The sequence below is a fragment of the Cynocephalus volans genome, chromosome 5, assembly GCF_027409185.1.
Source record: "Cynocephalus volans isolate mCynVol1 chromosome 5, mCynVol1.pri, whole genome shotgun sequence".
NCBI lineage: Eukaryota > Metazoa > Chordata > Mammalia > Dermoptera > Cynocephalidae > Cynocephalus > Cynocephalus volans.
This window is the reverse complement of record NC_084464.1, coordinates 11,340,953-11,360,808: the sequence shown is the minus strand read 5'-3', so window position 1 is coordinate 11,360,808 and position 19,856 is coordinate 11,340,953. Positions and strand designations below refer to the sequence as shown.

Genomic DNA, 19,856 nt, shown 5'->3' with positions numbered 1-19,856 from the left:
TTCACTCAACAGCCGTGCAGTGTCTGCCTTAAAGAAGAAAAGTTAAAAAAAATCCAGCAACCAGGACCTAACTCACTCCTCTGCTGCTTCCAAACTGCCTGCAGGAGCCTAAATGAGGCCCTTACATAGTGCGGGGTGACATCAGCCTCTCGGAACCCTCTCCACTCCCCAGTCCCTCTCTCTGGGCAGCAGGAGGTCAGTCCTCAGGGTGGAAATGGAATTGCCACCTGCTCATGGGTCAGAGACAGTCACTGTGCTTGCTACTAGCTAAGAATTTGCCTTTGCTAAAGAAATTAAGGTTTGCATTGGTCCTCAGTATAATATAGTCCCATACGCCCTGGCTGAGGAGTTCTAAATAGAATTAGCCTCAGAAGAGGACATTTTAATACCACAGTAGTGAAGGAGAAGATTGAATCACCTTACCCTGAAACACGCTGCTATTTTCACAGTTGGAAATAGAGTCAGAAAGATTGAGTAATTTGCCCAGATAAAAAGATGCAAAACCAGGGTTAAAATCCAGATGTGTATCAAAGTAGTAGTATTACATTCTGCAGTTTTCCAACATACTTTGACATATATATTTGCAGCTACAGGAATGTAGGTAGGATGGCCATTACCATACCTAAGACTTTGCATTTAGTATATGATGAAATCGAGGTCGATAGTAATTAACTCACCTTTCTAGGATCAAACGTATGGTTAGACAGACTCGGTTCTCTTCATTTCCAGACCGGGATATTCAATCCCATCACACTTCTTTTATGCAATATGGTTTTAGTGACTCATCTCACACATCTAGAAAACAATGTTTCTGTTGACACTGACCCCTTCCTCCTCTCAGATCCAGGAGCACAGTGGTCCCTCTGTGTATTAGCTCATTTCCATTGTGTATAACAAAATACACCCAATTGGATGATTTATAAAGAAAACAAAATTTATTGCTTACAGTTTTGGAGGCTGGGAAGTCCGAAGTCCAGGGGACACAACTGGTGAGGGTCCTCTTTGGTGGTGACTTTACAGCAATTCAGGGGTCTCACATGGCCGAATATGGAAGAGCAGATAGAGACTCTCTCATGCTCTCCTTTCAAAGCCCTCAGAACCACACCCTGACCACCATTATGAATCCATTCACTACTGCAGGTCCTACAATCTAACCACTTTCTCAAGGCTCCACCTTTCAGTTACCATAATTGGGTTTCCCACCCTCAACAGTTACAGTGGGGATTAAGGTATTTTTTGGAGGGGGTCATCCAGTTTACAGCACTGTGTATGATTCAGACCATCCCGTCCTCCAAGAACAGGAACGTGAGCATCTCCTCCATTGTCACTGGAGGTTCCATGATCTTCCCAGGTCATTGCTCTGGGGCCTTCCCTAGTACGCGTCTATGCCAAGTCATTTGATATCTGAAGAGTCTCCAGTCTCCTGGCTCCTCTTCAAGTCGCCCTCTTTCCCCTGGGCAGGTGGAACCGCATCGTGGGGCTCGTGGAACAGCGCAAAGAGGAGGTGATCGCGGTGCTCCAGGTGGAGAATCCCGTGTTGGAGGTGGCCGAGGTGCGCTCCCAGGTGCGCGAGAAGCGGCGGGCGGTGGAGAGCGCGCCCCTCGCCGGCGACGCCCTGCAGCGGCGCCTTAGCGGATTGGAGGCCGCTCTGCGAGCGCTCGAGCCACGCCAGGCAGCCCTTCTGGAGGAGGCGGCCCTGCTGGCTGCGCGCTCCCGACGCAGGCGGCGCGGCTGCACCAGGGTGCGGAGGAGCTGGGCGCCGAGCTGGGCGCGCTAGCCAGCGCGGCTCAGGCCTGCGGCGGGGCGGCGGCGGCGGCGGCGGCCGGGCGTCTGCAGCGCTTCCTGCACGATCTGGACGCTTTCCTGCATCGGCTCGTGCGCGCTCAGGAGGCGGCGGGCGGCAGCGAGGGAGCCCCTGCCCAGCAGCCTAGGAGAGGCGGTCGCGCTGCTGGCGCCCCACACTCGGCCCAAGGAGGAGGTGGGGCAGCGCGACGAGTACTCTGCGCGCGTCGTGGCGGCCAGTGAGGCGCTCCTGGCTGCAGGCGTCACCGAGCAGCCCCCGCCTGGCGCTGGATGAGTGGCTGCCGCGCCTCGAACTGTCACAAACTGCTCGGCCTGCGGGAGGCGCCAGGAGGCGCCGGTCCAGGCGCGTGTCCAGCAGCTCTTCCTGCCTGACCTGCGCCGGGCGCCTGCGGTGCTGCCCATCCAGGTGCCCGCTGGGGATGCGCTGCGCGGGGTATGGGTCCGAGGCCGCCGAGGATTGCTGGTGACAGAGAGATGCGTGGGCGTGGGGGTGGGGGTGGGGGTGGTACTTGCCGGGACCTCTGGGTTCACGGCTTTTCCGAGATGGGTGTGAGTTAGGAAGGTATCCGGAATGGACAACTGAGTTTCTGGATCATCCGGTGTATGGGAGGGCGTGTGGAACACAAAATTTTATGTTGTTTGTTTGCTTTATTGAAACATGATTGTAGTATCTGGGGAGTGCAGCGTTGGATATCAACACCTGTGTGCACCATGTGATGCTCAAACCGGGATAATTAGTATGTTCAGTGTCACACAATGGAATCATGTTTTGTGGCTCTTTACCAATTTCTTGCTAACCTCCCCCCCTCCCCCTTGTCCATCTGTGGTGGCCTCAGTTCTGCTGAGATAATTATTTTGACTTTGCAGCAACGTACTTTCATTCATTCATTCACTCATTCTCAAAACAAGATTCATTAGGTACCCACACTGTTACAGGCTCTGTGGTAACTGTTACAGGCTCTGTGGTAATGAAAAGCATCATCCAGTCGTCATAGTTACTGTCCTCCTATCTCCATGGACCTTGGAGCTTTGTGGGGAGACAGACAATAAAATGAGCACATGGTCAGAAGTGAAGTTGCAAGTGTGATATGAATGCAGGTAGTTAATCGGGGATTGGAGCAGGGATTCTCGGAGTGGAACTATGTTCTAGCTACCAGTTCCTGGCCATCTCCCACCCTCTCCTACTCATCCACATACAGGAACAGCTCAGTGGAACTTCCGAGTTAAGAATGAAGACAGGAGGAGAAAAGTGGTTACCCCCAAAAACCTTCGCTGACTCTCTACCAACCAGAGGTCGAGTCTAAACTCCATTTAAGACCTTCTAGGGTCTGACTCGCTGCCTGAATTTCCAAACCTTTTCTCTCGCCCCCGGTGCAAGCTCTCTGATGTGGCTCAGCGAGGCCCGTCACTTCTCTGCAGTCATACTTTTTGTTATCCCCTTCTCCAAGCTTTGATCACATAAAGTCCCTGCAGGGAATGCCCCTCCCTGCTGGTCCCCGCACCCATAAATCTCACTCACATGTCCCATTCAAGCCTGATCAGGTTCCAAACCCTAAAGGGGTTCTGAAGAGGAACATCTCATTTTTCTTTCTTGTCAGGAATATTTGCTACAGGTACATCTCATTTTACATTAATATCGTCGGATACGTTTATATTTAACTATTTTTTTTTTCTTTTTTGGCAGCTGGCACAGGGATCAGAACCTGTGACCTTGGGGTTATAAGGCTGCGCTCTAACCAATTGAGCTAACCGGCCAGCCTTGACTTTTCTTAGGTACATGAAATATGAATGGCTCTCACTCATTCCCAGCAAACATGTCCTTAATGCTATGGAGAACACAGAGGTAACAAGACACAGCACCCACCCTCCCTGGCCTTCCTTGACCCTCTCCTACACTACACATGCGGACAAGCGTCCAGGGCAGCAGAGGTGGCAGCCCCTTGCTGTGCTGGGCATTTTTGCTTCAATACAGGTGGAGGCATGGGGCAGCCACACCTGGAGGCAGCAGCAGCTGGGCTGGAACCATGCTGTGTCACTCTGCAGCCCTGTCACTGTGGAGAAGTCTCTTCCCCAGTGTGATCTTAGGGCTCCTCGTTTATAACGTTGGGGACACCCAGTGATGGCCACCTCCTCCCAGGCTGATCTGAGTGTGATCACACGGTGCAGAGCAGGCTGGGAGCTACCAAGGACTGTGCAGAGGAAGTGGTGCTTTGACTGAAAAAGGTGGCCTGCCAAGTGGTGCAAAGGGTCCTGGCCTTGGATTCAGGAAACCAGGGTGGTGACGCTGCTGATGGCACACGCATGTCCCCTCGGCATGCCTGAGTTCACCTGACACTGGGGTAGCAGGTCCTCTGAAGGCCTACGGCACCCTCTCACCAGAGAAGCGTGCACACACACGCACTTGTACACACACATGCACACACACACTTGCACACACACACACACACACGTGCCTGCACACAGGGCAAGAACAGAAAGAGGAACACTGCATAGGACACACTGCGCTCCTGGTGGAAGGACTGTGTTTTTAATGTTATTCTTCATTCATATTGAACTACTACTGATTTGCTTATAATCATTATCTCTTATCTTTGTAATAAATGTCTATGAAAGTTGAAACTAGGTAATGTACTGTACTTAGTAGGTGAGTGTTCAGTGGATGTTATTTATTTATTTATTTATTTATTTATTTTATTTATTTTTATTTTTTTTATTTTTATTTTTTTTGTGACCGGCACTCAGCCAGTGAGTGCACTGGTCAGTCCTATATAGGATCCGAACCCGCGGCGGGAGCGTCGCCGCGCTGCCAGCGCAGCACTCTACCAAGTGCACCACGGGCTCGGCCCCAGTGGATGTTATTTAATGTGATGTAGATCTTTTTGTAAATATAAAATAATGTGCACATTAAAAATATTTACATATTATGGGCCGACCCATGGCTCACTTGGCAAAGCATGGTGCTGACACCAAGTAACGGGTTAAGTTCCCCTTATCGGTCATCTTTAAAAAAAAAAATGTTTACATATCACTTAAAGGAGAATAAAAGTTTTTGAAAGTCCCACCCAGCAGAGCTGGTCCACATTCATGGCTTGGTCATGTCTCCCAGGCTGTCTCTCCCCTTTGACTCCCTCTGTCCTGTGTCTGCCTGTCTCACTCTTTCACCCAAACAGTCATTTACATACAGGTGTGTATGCATGTTGACAACACATAGATGTTTTTCAACCCGAGACCCTCAGTACAGACTACAAACTGACATGTTTACGTAACAATTTCTGTGCACAGCTCAGCAGCCGCTCAATGTTCCCTGGTCCATGTGGACCAGGTTTGAACACCCAGCCCCTCTACAGGATGTAAGAGACGTGGCCAGCCCCTTGCTACCTCCACCACTGCGGTGATGAAAACACTTCAACAGAAACCTGGGCAGCTGTGGTTGTGGAATAACCTCCCCGGATCACCGCTGCTTGGCAGATAGACATGCCTGAGCACTTTGTTAGGAGTTGCTGAGCTGTTCCCGAGATGGGGTAGCTACGAACATGTCTCCCAGGGCATCCACTGGGACCTCTTCTTCCCACATTCTCACCAGAGCTGGTCATCACTGGACATACAGATCTGCCCATCTGATGGGGCAAATGCCATCTGAATAATGAGTAAATTTCTGTGTGTCATCATAAGGGAGGCCGCGGATGTCTGACATTTACTGGCCATATGAATTGCTTCCCTTTGGAACTACAAGAATATGTCCTTTGTCGCTATAAAAACATGGATAAATGAGACCTCTTTGTACCACTAGGATGCATATTACCCTTTCTCTGACCATGAAGAATTTTCCAGTCTGGGGTTTGTCTTTTAAGCTTTGGACATTATTCTTGGTTTGTTTTGACCAGGAAAAGTCAGCCTTTTCCTCTGTGGCATCTGGCTCTCCAGTCATTCAAAAGTAGTTCCTATTTCAAGATTAGGGCAATAATAACTATCGGGGCTTTGTGTCTCTACATATAGTCTTTGATTTTTCTGTCATTTTCCTCTTACTGGAAACATAAAATAAAAATTAATCAGTTCTTTCTCATATTATGTGGCCAGACACAAAAGGCTACATAACACATAACTGTACTGATATTAACAATCCACAATAGGTGAATTCACACACACACAAAATGGAGTGGTTGTCAGGGACTGGGAGAGGCGGGATGGGGAGTGACAGCTTAATGGCTACAGAGTAGATGAAGCTGTTCTGTCACTAGACAGAGGTGAGGGTTGCACCACATGAGAAATGTACTTCATGCCACTGAATTGTAATTTTGAAAATATTAAAAACACTTTATTTTATACAAGGGATATTACTGAAAATAAAAGATGAAAAAATTTGAGAAGATGCAGGACACAGACAAAAACGAGGAGAAGCACAGCATCAAGGAAGAGGAAGAACAGCTCTGGAGTGGGGACTGGTGAGGGTGTTTGTGGGAGCTCTGGAGCCAGGGCTCCCCTGGGTGCCAGTGTTTCTTCTAATTCTTTTGATGTTTCAGGAGCGGTTACGTCAGCTTGCTCTGGCTCTATCTCTGGATCTTGCTCTTGCTTTTGCTCCTGCTCTTTCTCTTCCTCTGGCTCTGGCTCAGGATCTTGCTCGTGCTCTGCCTCTGGCAGTGGAGGTGGAGCTGGACCTGAAGATGACGTTAGCTCTTGGGACAGCTGTTCAGCCTGGGCAGAAGCTGGAGCTGGAGAGACAACAATTGAAAATATCAACGTGAGTTTCTATGTCTCTTCCAATGACAGTCTTTCTGAGAAGCCCAAGTCCAGAGACCCAGCCTCAGGAAGTCTCCCCACACTGCAGGACACTGCATGATTGTTCTGAGTACTCAGTGCCCGTGTCCCCAGCCTGCTTCTGGAAACTCTGCTCTATGTGGCCCAGCCCAGCCTCCTCCCCAAACCCTCACAGGCACCCACCCTCTTCCTCCTCACCCTCAGTCTCTGCCTCACTGGGCTCCAGGTGCTCCAGCTTCTCCAGCTGCGCCAGAAGATCAGCCTTACGCTCCGCCTCTGAACCTGGCATATTGACACGGACATGGGCCAGCAGAGACTTCAAACCATGAAATTCAGGAGGCTCGTGGAAGTCAATGGAATAGAATTCCAGCCAGATCTCTAGGATGGAGGACATGGCACTGGGGGAGAAAGGTGGGCAGCAGCATCAGAGGCCTGGCCTATCCCTCTATGCTGCCCTCTCAGGGCTCCCGAGTGGGCTGCAGTCTTGTACCCTGTGCCCCTGCCTGACCATAGACCAGCCCCTCCAATGTCCACCCCCAGTACGGCAGCCCCGGCAGAGATGGTCCTGGAAACCAAGGAGGGGCTGGCAAAAGCCTCTGTGGGGGGAGCCTTCAATCACTGGTGTGACCACCTTTCCCTTCTTCAGGGAAACCTGACACCCTCCTCTGTCTGGGTCCCTGCCCCGTCCCTGCTGGCATGACCTGTCCACCCCAGGAGGGTGTGCTCTGCTCTGGGCATTACTCGCTGGCACACAGGTGTCCAGGAATATCTGATGAATGAGGAAACAGAGGGAGGCTCTGCTCCCCTGGCCTTCCCAGGGCCCTTGGAAAAGCCCAAACTTGAGCTCACACATGGATGTGCTGCCCAAGTGTCTGCATGAAAATCTGCATCTCCTTTTCCCACTGACACCGATCTCTTGGCCCTGACCACACTCTGCACCACCAGCACCAGCTGAGCATCGCCATGGAGGCTCCAGCCCCGAGTGTGAGCAGGATGCTCTGCACACCTGCTCTGGCTCAGCACGGGCTCTGGGGGTGTGGGCAGGGCTGGATGGGAGGGGTGGGGGCAGGTTGTCTCTGGGCTCACTCTGCTCTCCAGCCTCTCGCACACCCTACAGTGCCTGTGGCCCCATCCCCAGCTCATCTTGACTCCTTTTCCTTCAAGGGAAGCCCTGAGCTCTCAGCCCTGTAGCAGGAATCATAAGATGTGTGGGAGCCAGAGTTCTGCCAGCCCCCCCACCCACAGGACCCCGCAGACCACATGCAGTTGTGTGGAGATGGGAGCCCCTCCATCTGCACCCAAACCCCACTCACCATTTTAGCTGCTCCAGGGATTCGCCATACCCGTGACAATCAGAAATCTTGTTTCCATACCTAGAAGAGGCCAGAAGGGTGTCACATCTACCGTATGGTGGCATTGTTTCTCATGTCTACTGTGACTGTCTCACCTCTGACTAGAATGGAAGCCCAGGAGGGCAGGGAATGTAGTCTCCTCGGTTCATTGGATTATGGTCAGTGCCCAGAAAGTCACTGCACATAGTGTGACTTCACATATGTTTGTTGAAGGAATGAACCCCAACCAACTCCTCCCAAGATATCTGGGTGCACCTGAAGCCCCTCTGCCAGCCTCCAGTCTCCCTGCTTTGAATACACCCAGAAGCCTACAGATAGAATCTCAAATTTCCTGTAAAAATGTGAAAAGAGTGAAGCCCAAGTCAACGAGGTCAGTGAGGGTGTGACAGAGACTTCCTCGTGGGGGGGGGCAGGAATCCTGAATGAGGACGACCATGGCCCCTCCAGCAGAACTTTCCATAGGGCTGGACTCAGGAGCAGCACTTTCTATGGGGGACCCACTGGAGCTTGTTCCTGTTACCACCCACTGATCACAGGAGGAAACTGAGGCTTAGAGGGGTGTGGTAACATTCCCAAGACTCACAGCTGGGAGGCGGCCTAGTGACACTGTGTGATCGAGGGGCAGAGTGCTCACCTGAGGAAAAGCAGGTCCAGCACCTGCTGGGGACTGACAAAGTTCCTGTAGCTGAACAGAAACGTGTGGACGTAAAATCGGTTGCCATCCAGGACAGTGGGCACCAGGTGCTCCACCCGCTTCTGCAGGGTGCCTGCCGGGACAGGCCACACCATGTGGGTGGCATACAGGCTCAGGGAAGACTTGTCTTCACTCTAGGACAGGACAGGGGAGAGATACACAGTGACAGCACCATGAACCCCCAGGAGGGAAGGGGCTGGAGGCCAGTCTTAACCCCAGCAAGGACATGAGAAGACAGCCTGAGGGCCCAGGGTTCATGTACAGGGTGGTGGTTGCCACCCCCGCAGTCCCCTTTCACCCTCCAGTCCTGACCTGAGGTGTGAACGCACCAGGACCAGCAGGTTTATAAAGCCCCCACCCTCTGCCCCTGCCCTGGGAGGGTGTCCCATGTCCCCATGTCCCCCCTCACACAGGAGGAGGGTGTGCGGTCACCCAGGGAGGCTCACAGTGCTGGCCTGGCCTGGCCCGCCCTGCCCTGGGACACCTGACGTTACCTTTGGGGACCTCCTGCCAAATGGCCACAGGAGTCCGGGGCGAGGGCTGACCGAGCGCCGGAAGCAGCGGACAAACCTCTCAGCCCAGGGCTGCCTGGGGCTACTGCCCCGGGACCTCGGGATACAGCACAACATCTCACTCTGCCTGTGGCCAAGTGAGCTGGGGAAGGGGCTGTGTATAGAATGTGGGTGCCAGGTTACCGAGTTCCGAGTTCAGTTGGGGGTCTGTCGTCAAGGAAGTGAGGTCACTTCCTGGTACCTCATTTCCTGAACCCCTCCTCTGTGTACAAGACTGCAAGTGCCCCTCTGGGTACCTGACTGCTGACCCTCCTTCCCCATGAACTCTCTATTGCCCACACTTCCACCAACACTGCCTGACCACACCCCTGTGCAAGGCCTGGGTGCAGCCAGCTTCACAGCTCGGAGGAGGTACATGTAGGTTCAGCCCCAGCTCCTCCTTCTTATCACTTATGTGACCCTGGACAAGCCACTGTGACTCTCAGGACCTCCCCAGTCTCCCCTTCTGCACAGTGGTGATCATTCTAGCATCTCCTTTTTAAGGATGTCATCAGGTATGTGTGAGCAAACATCCCTGAAACCTATGACCGGTGTCACATGTAGCTAATGAACAAAACTAGAGACAAAATCCATGATGGTGTGGAAGGTAGCATGGAATACGAATAATGACGGGTCTGGTTTCTGCCATAAATCTTGAAATGGTCGCTTTTGCTCTTGGCCTGTTTTCCCTGTCTGCACCATTCGAGGGTTGGATTTTCATGCATTCACATACTGCTTTCCTCCACAAAACCTTACACTGGCTTCATGTGTATTTCGGTTTGGACTCAAGTGCCACATCTCTGTCTGTGTGGTGGGAGGCTCCTCAGTGGCTCCCAGTGGCTCCCACCATCTGCTGCACACATCCTCATGGAATCCCCTGCCCTAGAGTGGGGACTGGACTTAGTGACTCACTCCTAACCAATAGAAAATCAAAAGTGAGACGATGTCACTTCCTAAATGTCGTTGTAACGTGCCTGTTACTAGAGTCTTGTGCTCTGTCTCCTCTGCTCTCTCTCCAAGTATCTACCATACGCCAAGCATGGTGCCGAGAGCTGGACAAAGAGCTGATTCAGCTGCACCCTGGATTGGGAGATGATCCCAGTATAAGGAAGAAGAGAAGACGTGCTGTCGGGTGGCTGCCGTTCTAAGAGAGGAAAGTGGGTAAAGTGATCCAGGAGGCCATCAGATTATTCTAGATTATGAAGCTACCTGAAGATGGTAGGAAATGAACACCATGTGCAGAGAAGAACCAGAGGCGTTTGGTCCATTAAGATGACGGCAACATGTAACTTATGTATAAGATATAGTAAGAAATACTATGCAGAAATTTAAATCTTATTTTCAAAATCATTGAATGGCAGGGATAAGTGCTCATGTTCAATGCAAACATAACTAGAATTGAGGAAGATTCCATTTTTGGAATAACTTTATATCTACATTAGATGAAAGTATGCAGCTTTATTCAGCAATTTTTTTCAAATTGTATAAAATATCCATTGTTGACATAATCAGGATTCCACCCCCATACTCTGGCTTCACACCCCATTTTCTTTACACCAGACACACATCGCTGTGTTGTAGATCCATTGGTCTCAACACTTTCCCAGCCCACAGCCTACTGGTCCTGGGAGACAGCAACCATGTCACTATTTTGTGCCCAGAATCCAGGGCCTGATACAGGGGCTCCATAAATACTCCCTGAAATGCTGACCTTGAGAAGAGGCTGATTTTATTACCTGGTGTTCTGCCTACACATGTTGTCACTCTGAATTATGTCATGATCCTTAGTCCCCCTCACCTGACAGTCAGCAACCCAGGAGCAGAGTCTACACCTTGGTCTGCTCATATTCCAGGCCCCCAGCCCAGCACCTGGCAAAGAATAGGTGCCAAGTACTGATGAATGAATTATCTTGAAATATGTGATCTGACAGGTAACTACTGTATTGAAGCCCAGGATTCATCTAGAACACCCAGCTGGGAGGTCACCATGAACATGCTGCCTAATAACCTGCCAGCCCTTTAATTCTGTCTGCCCACCACTTCCTTCAGCCAGGAACTGCCTGGGCACAAAGGTTTCCTAGAGTCACCATCCTGCCTTGACTTCTGCTGTTCACTTTGGCCTCCTTGATTGTCCTACTTACTGTGGGTTTCTTCACTATCAGTCTCAGGGGACACCTCTGAACCCCTGAGGTAGCCCACTGGGTCTCCCTTCTCTGGCCAACACATTCCTCTTGGTTCTGTGCATGGCCTAGATAGCAGTGTCACAAGCAATCCCAGGTAAGTGACACCCCAGCATGCTGACCTTGGGCACCCACACTAGTCAAGGGATCCCTCTCACTTCATCTCCTGCAGAATCACCCTAGGAATAGGGGATGCAGGTGTGTACACATGTGTAGGGAGGAAAGGGGGTCTCATGACATCTTAGTTAGAAGATGATTACAAATTCCTGACAAATTAATACAAAACTGTGGTTCATTTGTCCTGGCATGTAATAAAAGAACTTAATGATAAAAAATACGTGAAAAATTCTGATACCAATGACAAAAAAAAAAAAAAAAAAAAAAAAAAGATCCAAACACTATGACCTTATAGATGCTTTTCTTTTATGTTTAGGAATATCATTTAAAAATGTGGAATTTAAGGTAAATCTTACTTTGCTTTCTAAGTATGTATCAAATGAAAATGTTCTGTTATCTGTTTGTTTGCTTCTAAAAATGTTTTTTAACTCAACAGAAACCTTAGAAATGAACTCATTAGATCTTGTATTACACATAGAAAGCAAGGAGCTGAGCCATACCCAGCTCTGCTCAGAGGCAACTAATGATAATTGGATATTCAATAAAGCACAGAAAATATCCACAATGATCAAAAAATCTGCTCAGAAATTTAGAAGTTGATTTGCCTTTTTTTCTTTGTTTATTTCTTTTTGTACTTATAGTGTTAAGTACCATACAGATTTTTGTTTGTGCTCAGGGTTTTGAGTGGCAAGAGCACCAGGTCAAGGCAGAGCAGATTTATGGTTAGAACAAAATGTAGTTCCAACCACCCACATCTGCTTTCTTAACAGAAATTCCCATTTTTTTTGTAATACATCGTGTCTCCAAGATGCTTTGTTTCAATAAAAATACTTCTGAGTAACTTAATAAAGCGGCCCTACTATGTATGAGAACATGCTGTGTGTCAGGCATTTTACTGAGTAGGTAGATATGACATCTCCACTTCACAGCTGAGGCTCACAGGCTAAGTAGGTTTATGTGGATCAGAAAGCTAGTATGTAGTTGAGCTAGAATTAGAAGAGGCAGGTATATTTGAGTCTTGCAGAAAGATGACTTCCTAGATTAAGCAGTTGTCAGCCATTATCTTTCTCTGGCTTAGTTTGGGACAAGCTAATGGATTTTAGGACAACGGGTAAATGTGTCTCACTGGGAGTAAGGGGACATGGACTGTGGCAGAGATACAGCCTTGGGCTGTGGAAAGACAGTACACACCAGTCCTTAAAAGCAATGGCATCGGATTCACACTAACCTGGACTAGAACTGTGATTCCTCCACTTCGAGTTCTGTGACCTTGCCTAAGACAGTCATTTTTCTCTGATTCCAGATCAAACAGAGGGATTTGTTACAGATAGTCTTGGAGCTAACAAGGGCAAACGGCGGAGAAATCACACACCAGAGTGAAATGCTGGAAGGAAGATTCTGATCTCTCAAGGCTGCCAGATCAGGCCACGAGAAGTACGTGGTATCATGATTCTCAGCAGACAAACCTGGGAAAGAATTTCAGGGCTCAGCAACATCAGGGAGAGCCGAGGAGGAAGCTAAAGCCCAAGAAGTCACCAGGGATCCAACATCTGCATAGGTGGGTGGATGGAATTACAGACTAGGGTGAAAGCCCGAGGAACTAGTGGTGATGAACCCACACTGAGGCCCGATGGTGGCCAGGCTGCTGGGCAGCTGGGTGGGTCAGTGCCCAGCACTGATCAATCCGTGCCTGTGTCCAGCCACCCAATGCCTGTGAAGGGCTAGTCAGGGAATACTGGGAGCATCTTCTCTGACTAGTAGGGCCCTGAATCCAAGTGAGGAGAGGTCTGATCATAAGAAGGCTTATTACCAAACCCAGAAACAACAGGAGCCCAGAAAATCAGCTGAATAAGAAGTTTTAAAAGGAGAGGGGAGTTTCAAAATGAGTGGTTCCTTTTAATAGTTCTCAGCTGCCTGAGAACTGAGTTCGTTCCCCATCATTAAATGCCTCCCACTTCCTGTGGGCTGATGAGGGGCACACGTAGCCAGGAGACTCTAGAGATGTCTGCCATGTCCCTGAGCAGCACACTGCTTGGCACTAAGCAGGCATCCAATAGATATCTGCGGACGGCACAAATGCAGCTCATTTTCCCAGAGCGTGTTAAACCATTGTAACGCTATCAAACTCTGCCATAAGCACCTAACAGAACACTGCACTATTGGTAAGATTACATTTTATAAAGAAAACTACTAAATTATCACCATAAACTTACTCTTTAAGCAATTAAGCTCTGTTCTATCATGATAATACTGTACACTGTTGAATAAAAATGTGTATGAGAAATCGTTATTACATATCTTGACCCATCATCGAATTTGAACCTATGAAGGCTGAAGCCTTGAGGACTTAAAGAACATAATTCAACCTAGTTAGTTGATGTCTACGTCTCCCAGACCCTCTGTCTCTACCCCAGCCTGGAGCACTGAGAACCTTCCCTAGCATAGAACTGACTCAGCATTACTGCTGCTTCTGTCATTGGCCAGCTCTCCTTCCAGACTCTAACTCCATGAGGCCAGATATCTGTCTAGATCTTATTTGTGTCCACAGTGTCCCCTATGCTGATAGCATTGTCATGGTAGTTGCTCAATAGACATTTAATTGGATAATTTAGAAATATATTCATATTTTAAAAAATGGAATATATTCATATTTTAAAAAATGTATTCAAAGAATATTTGAAGAAATAGTGATTTTCTTTTTTAGTGGAGCAAAATTTCAAAAGTTTATTTTATGGCAACAAATGATTTCCAGTGTTCGGCTTTCAAGTTACAAGGAATCCCTATAGAAGTAATATATGTCCATTGTAGAATTCTTTATAAAGAAAAAAAAGAGGAATCAATGTGTGCTAGAAATTACTCATACCCCTAATGAGCAGAGATTATCAATATAAATATTTTGTCTGTATCCATTTCCCTCCCTTTCATAAGAGGGTACTTCCAAAAGTTTATGGAAATACTCCTGTTATCTTTTAATTCTATTTTTCCACAAACTTCTTGAAGTACCCTCGTATCTCTATTTCTGTCTATCTCCCTGTCTATCTTTGTCTATCTATCTGCTCACCACCTTCACAATCATGTGTGTCTGTGTGCATTTCAATGTGGATGAGATTTTCTATTTCAGAATAAAATTCTCCCCTACAACTCCACTGTGGACACAGGAAATGAGTTGGCAGTGGACTTGTGAATAAAGGAAAGATTAGCTGGGCCAGTCTTGATGGTCAGATTTAAAATGTAAATAGTTAGCAATCTGCAAATGTACATGCTATATCCTATCAAAGAATGATGTCTGCAGAAAATGTGATTAGTCCTTTTTATATTCTTCTAGAAGGTTCGCTATTTCATGAGAAATTTTTTTCACTGTTCTTGAAGAATTGCTTTTGTGGAACATTTGCAGGCAGAGTCTCTAAGGGACTCCACAATGAAAGAGCCAAACCACTTTACATATCTGGTCTGTAGGTGGCAGCGGTCATCACCATACAGCTGTAAATCCCACTAACTGAGGTCAGGTTTTTAAAAAAAGATCTTAGTGGAGAATCTCTAAAACAATAAAACTCTGATCATCATTATAAAACAATGTAACTTATAAACTCATTACTGTAAATTCTATATCCCACTATTTCAGATTCTTTTTTCAATATTCTAACTTTTTCCGGCTAAACATTGAAAACTGGATAATCATTCCCACTAATTCTGTACTCTCCTCTTGCATCTTCTTTCCACATTCAGTAATAAAAATATTGTCAAGGGCAGCCCGACCACGCTCTTCGATGTGCAGCACCAACGCTGGACGGCAGCATTATGTATTAGAGCACACAATTCACAGCTGCTTGTGGATTCAGTTTTCTTATTTTCACCACTTTCAATAACCAAAACTGTTAGACATTGGCAAAACAAGCTTGAGCAAGGTATTCTTATAACTTTAGGAAATGGCTGTAATCATACACTCTCCTGCAAATATGCTACAACATTTTACATATATTATAGGAGGGTACTTCAAAAAGTTTATGAAAAGATTTGTACTATCTTGTAATAATATTTTGCCACCAGCTTTCCCCCTGCCAAATCCAGCAGTTTTATTTTTTTCTTTAAAAAAAAAAAAAAAGACAAAAACAGAAAGAAAGAAGGAACCAACTAAACAGCAAAAGTAAGGCAGCCACGTGGCTCCCTCTGGGCAGTTCTGTGGCTGTGAACAGGAGGTCTGGTAATCACACTGGCTTCATCTGTGGCTGTGATCTGTTTCAGCACGTCACTAGGTGTGGAAGGCCTGAACTCGTAGCAGACTGAGAACAAACCATGAAGGTCTGGGGCAGGGCAGGGAGCCAGCTGTCCAAACATAAAACATAAAGTGCACCAGAAGGCCAGGCCCTCTTCCTCCTCCCTGCCTGGGGAAGGCTCCTCAAGGGATTCCAAAGTTAACAAGTGTGTCCACTACTGGTGATGGCTGGGCCCTGGTCCCTGCCATCCCCCTGCCCAGCCTTCCAGGAGCTCCTGATGGCCCAAGCAGCCACCAGCACAGCAGTGTGGCAGCGACCTTCCTAGGTGGCTTGCAGGCCAGGAGTCAGCAGGAAGACAGAGGAGGGCCTGGGCCATGGCACCTGCCAGGGCTGCTGGAGACGGGCCGCAGGCACTGCCCTCACTGTCGCTTGCAGGACAACAGCCAGTGATCTTGCTGCTGAGGAGCAGGCCTTGTGGGGGGAAGGGGATTATTTGGTGCTCAGCTGTGCAGACTCCATGCTGTTCATGCACATGGCCACAACAGGTCCGTTCTGACCCGCTTCCTTTTCTAGGAACTGTCTGGGCACTGCAAAGTTCTAAGTGTAGATGATCATGTTCTTGATGTTGAAGAGGTCCTCAGTCTCACTGACCCCACTGTGCAGGTCCCATCCAGTTTCAGCAGGATGGGCACCAGCGCCTCAGACAGCAGGTATTCCTTCTGGAATGAGCTGTGTTGCTGGATCTGCATCATGGAGAACCACTTGGTGAGCTTGTACTCCAGCATCTCTTTTAGCAAGCTGGAGAGCTGGGAGCTGCAGTCCTCGAGGGTCATGTCCACCTTTCTGATGTTCTCAAATGGCTTGTAGATGTTGTCCTCCTTGAAGTGGTACAGATTCGTCGTGATGTAGAGCACGACCCCAGCTGACCGATGACCATCTTGAAGCCAGAGAAGCTGTCCAGGCTGCTGGTGATCTTGGGTGGCTGGAAGGCTTGAGAGCCCTGGCTTGTCTGGCACATGTCATCAACAGCGAATGGGTTCAGGGCCTCAGTGATGCCCAGGTCAGAGATCTTGAGTGTGCCTCTGGTGGTGAGCAGCAGGTTGCTCTGCTTGATGTCCTTATGGATGATGCCCCACCTGGGCAGTCGCTTGAGGCCACTGATGAGCTGGCAGAAGTACCCATGGGCCTGGCACATGGAGAATGTGTGTTGGGCACACTGTCCAGCACCTCCTGCATGCTGCCCATGCAGCACTTCATCACCATATGCATTTTTTCTTGCTTTCATCATGCAGAATGTCCACCAGCTGGATGATGTTTTTGTGTCATATCCTCCTCTGTAGTAGAATTTCCAGGTGTCCTAGGTGTGGGTGGACAGCTGGCTTCTCTCAGGGGCTCCAGGTGCATGTGTAGAGCCAGCTCCTCTCAAGTGCTCCAGGTGCAGGTGCAGAGCTGGCTCCTCTCAAGTGCTCCAGGTGCAGGTGCAGAGCTGGCTCTTCTCAGAGACCATTCTCCAGCACCTGCTCTTCACTTCTTCACACTGGCCTCCCAGATGGGGATTCTTCACAATTTCTTCTTGAGGATCTTGACTGCTCTCCTGCACAGCATCTCCGAGTCCAACACCTCCTTCACCCTGCCTAGAACCCTTTGCCCAGAAGGTCCCCCTTCAGGTACTTGTTGAGGAGCATGGCCTGCTCACCGCAGGGCTTGCTGGTGGACCCGATGTGGTGGATGAGGGTGTCCAGCCCCACCGATATCAGCTCACCCTCCATGAACATGCCCAGCTGCTGCAGCCCCACCACGTTCAGCCTGGCCCCAGCGCCACCTGGGAATTCCACTAGCTAGCCCTTACTCCCTAGGTGAGAGGTTCTTCTTCTTGCCCTGACTTCCCTTCTCCAAATGTTTTAAAAAAAAAGAAAGAAAAAAGGAAAAAAGAAAAGAAAAGAAAAAGGCAATGAACTCCTCCCCAAAGAAAACCTTTCCTTCAACAGAAATGATTGTCAGTTCAGGCTGCAAGCCAGGTGCAGGGTGAGGGGTAGCAACTTGAGTTGGAGGGCTACCTGAGTTGGAGGGCTACCTGAGTTGGAGGGCTGCCTGGCCTCAGGGTTGGGGGGTGGCCTGTGCAGGGTCAGTGTGTCCAAGGGAGTCCTCAGGAGGCCTGCTGGGGCTGCTCGGTCCTAGGTCATCATTGGGGACCTCAAACCCATTGACAAGCACTCAGGCAGGCAAAAAAAGCCTCCTTGGGGGGTACATCCCACTGGGCTGGGGTGCATGATGAAGAACCTGCAACAGCTGGCCAGCAAGGGACCCCCAAGCCTGGGGAGACAAGCTTTGCTGGGCCCTCCTCCAGCTACGACCCTGCAGTCCCACTGCTGTCCCCAGCATAAGCAGACAGCATGGCTGCCACCTGCACCTGGGAAGGGGGAGCTGGGGCTTCCAGGTGCCCTCCTGCCCTGGTCAACAGCCCTGCTTTGGGCAGGCAGCTCCCAGTCACACTCTCCCCTGACCCCTCCACCAACTTTCTGAAGTACCCTTATATACACGTGCATATCATATGTACATGCATTCTCTGTCTATATAATATTTATAATACTGTCTGTCCATAGTATATAAGTCATATACACAGAATTAAAGTGAAATTATACTATAAATATTTTATAATTACTACAAATGATTTATATGTATTTTTTATAATAATATGTCATTAGTATTCATCCCATTGTCCAAATTTTAAACTCTGGTTACCTACAGCACTCGTTTTGATTTGAATTTTTTTCTCATTCTGTGGTACAGGTATGTCATCCTTTGCCAACTATATAAAGAGCAATTTAGAAGCAGGTTGTGTTGGTCCTTCCATGGCCCTGATAGAGTGATAGGTATTTTAAAGCTATTTTATTAGTATTTCTAGAATGAAATTAGTGATGAGTTGAGTTCCTAACTTACCACTGTTTTATATTTAAGGGTTAAAGGTTGGATATTTTGCAAGGGGATCAAGAAGGTATATGGGTTAGGAAGATAAATTGTGCATAAAACAAAGACCCCCAAATAATTATAAACTCTATCCATTCCTATCATCAGGCAAAATATTGTGTTCAGAAGTTAGTTTGAATGAATGAAACATATACTACCTTTAATATCAATGGGAACATCAAGTAAAGAACATCAATTATGCCAAGGGCCTACACTGATGTAAATTCCAAAATCTGAAAATTCCTTGATGTGTTTAGGATTCAGAAAAAATAAAAGTCTGTCTCACAATATTATCCTACACATTTAAAACAAAATTTGTGGGTAACATCAATTAATAATTAAGATACAATTATATCTCATAATTGTATATGATATAATTTGGGCTTTGGTCCAAAAGGCCAAAGCAAACCTGGACAAAAAAATAAATAAATAAATAAATACATACATACATACATACATACATACATACAACCAGAGGCATTACAATACCTGACTTCAAATTATATTACAAAGCTATAGCAACCAAAACAGCATGGTACTGGCATAAAAACAGACACATGGACCAAAGGAACAGAATAGAGAACCCAGATCTCAACCCAGGTATTTACAGCCAACTGATCTTTGAAAAAGATGCCAAGAACATACATTCAGCAGTAAGTGGAGCTAGGAAAACTGGATATCCATGTGCAGATGAATGAAACCCATAACTCTCACCATATACCATAATCCACTCAAAATGGATTAAAGACTTAAGTATAAGACCTGAAACTATAGAACTCCTAGAAGAAAACATGGGGGAAACACTTCAGGACATAGGATTGGGCAAAGACTTTATGAATAAGCCTCAAAAGCACAAGCAACAACAACAAAAAATAAACAAATGGGATTATATCAAACTAAAAAGCTTCTGCACAGCAAAGGAATCAACAGAGTGAAAAGACAACCTACTGAATGGGAGAAAATATTTGCAAACCACACATCCAACAAGGGATTAATATCCAGCATATACAAGAAACTCAAACAACCGCACAGTAGAAAAATAAATAATTCAATTCAGGAAGAGTTTACTATATTTGATGACCTACCTAGTCTTTTTTGCCATGCATGAACAGTAGCACTCTGAATGTAAAAGAAAATGATAGAGAAAGTATTGAGAACAAACCAAAAATTGTTGTGTACATAGTTATAAAAGAGTAAGTTAGTTACATAACTTCATTAGATGT

General features: G+C 47.7%; 1 pseudogene; it reads right to left on the bottom strand.

The window, feature by feature from the left end:
- Positions 1 to 16,073: 16,073 nt before the first annotated feature.
- On the bottom strand, positions 16,074 to 19,735 carry LOC134378878 (serine/threonine-protein kinase STK11-like; annotated as a pseudogene).
- Positions 19,736 to 19,856: the final 121 nt, after the last annotated feature.